The sequence below is a fragment of the Nematolebias whitei genome, chromosome 19 (assembly GCF_014905685.2).
Source record: "Nematolebias whitei isolate Nwh7 chromosome 19, NemWhi1, whole genome shotgun sequence".
Taxonomy (NCBI): Eukaryota; Metazoa; Chordata; class Actinopteri; order Cyprinodontiformes; family Rivulidae; genus Nematolebias; species Nematolebias whitei.
In genome coordinates this window covers 39,970,420-39,972,006 of record NC_056516.1, presented here as the reverse complement: position 1 = coordinate 39,972,006, position 1,587 = coordinate 39,970,420, and the positions used below count along the sequence as shown (strand labels likewise).

At 38.8% G+C, this 1,587-nt stretch overlaps 2 protein-coding genes across 2 annotated transcripts in view; one reads left to right on the top strand and one right to left on the bottom strand.

Annotated features, from left to right (window-relative positions):
* cap1 (CAP, adenylate cyclase-associated protein 1 (yeast)) overlaps window positions 1-1,587 on the top strand; it is a gene marked incomplete at its 3' end in the record, with an annotated part of 21,197 nt that overhangs the window by 3,659 nt on the left and 15,951 nt on the right.
* Window positions 1-1,587, bottom strand: part of kiaa0319l (KIAA0319-like ortholog) — a gene marked incomplete at its 5' end in the record, with an annotated part of 11,613 nt that overhangs the window by 1,371 nt on the left and 8,655 nt on the right.

The window sequence follows — 1,587 nt, the reverse complement described above, 5'->3', positions numbered from 1 at the left end:
AGTCATTGTGTCATTGAATGCATCATGTAGTCATTGTGTCATTGAATCAGTGGCGATTTCAGCCTCTTTGGGGGTGCACCCCTAAATTTTAACTCCGCACCCCTGAACATTTTAGAAACATCATTAGGATTTGTGAGGAAACTTAGTCTCAAACCTTAGATTCACCAAAATATTGAACACATTTGGAATAAATATGGAAAAAATGATGACAGTCTTAAATGGGCCAGTAAAATGTATCATTTTTTGCACGAATCTGATTCTCGACCTGTCAATCAATCAATCCAGTAGCTTGTCAGCAACTGACCAGTCCGTGAGCTCAGTCTGTCCTGAAGTGGAACAGACACTGCTGTCAGAGGGATGGGTTTAACTTCATACCTGCCGCTCTAAACCTGTTAATTTCCTGGAGAACAGGTTTGCACGGCCTTTTTAGTTCACAAGCATCGGAACATCTGTGGTGCATTTAAGAGCATAAGAATTATGAAACTTAGAAACAAGCTATAACTAAACAGAACTTGGTAAACAAGACAAACAACGAGGGCTTTCTAACAAAACAGGAAGTACCACACTGGTGTGTACGAAGGCAACTGCAAATAAATCCTCCATTTTTTATAATCGGGCTACGTAGTGGTTAAATTAAAGGTTAGTCGTTTTGTGTATTTTAAATAGAGATATATGTTGCAACTTCTGGTTGCATAGGTTTAGATCAGTTAACATTAAACTGATTTTGTACAAAGCGTTAATTGTTTTATATGTATTTATATATACTCGTAAATTAATTTTTATGACTGTTGTCTGTACCTCCTCTGTGGTTATTTTGTTTAAAACTGGTCTCTTGAAAATGATTCCTCGTGACTCAGTGAGAATAAGTTGGATAAATTTAAGGATTCAAAGTTCTTTGTCATTCGCACCTCATGTGGTACATGTGGTGGAACAAAATTATGTACACAGGGTCCCAGTTACATCCAACAATAAAATGTAAAAGAAAAACAATGATAAGATCAAAGATTTGAACTAAGAAATACATTAAACTAAATTTACACCAAGCACCAATAGCATGAAAACATTATTACAGTGTAGAAAATTAAAAACAGGAACTGTCTGCGTTGGCCGACAAAGTCCACGCTCAATAATCCAGGTATCCAACAGTTTTCAGTCAGGTCGTCTGGACAGTTTTTTTTTTTTGTGTGTGTGCTGCAACGTTTACCTTCCATCCAGAAGGCTTCATCAGACATGACTGTCGACGAGGGAGAGGGTCGGCACCGGAGGAGGGGGCGTGCCAAAGACACCATCTTAGCACCAACAGAACTGGTTTGTTCCACTTTGGAGTAAACTGTTGGGGGAAGAATCAGTTTTGTGTTGTGTGTTTCCTTGACTGACGAAGCCTTCTGGATGGAAGGTGAAATGTTTCAGCAAAAAACTAAAACTGTCCAGATGACCTGACTGAAAAATGTTGGATGTCTGCATTGTTTTTTCCAGGAACTTATCAGATGTTTGAAGCCACTTAGAGGTCAAAGGTCGAGAGCTTCAGATGTTTTTACAAGATATTCCAGGAAACAGGAGCGGAGTAGGAGAAGGTCCTTTTGTCTA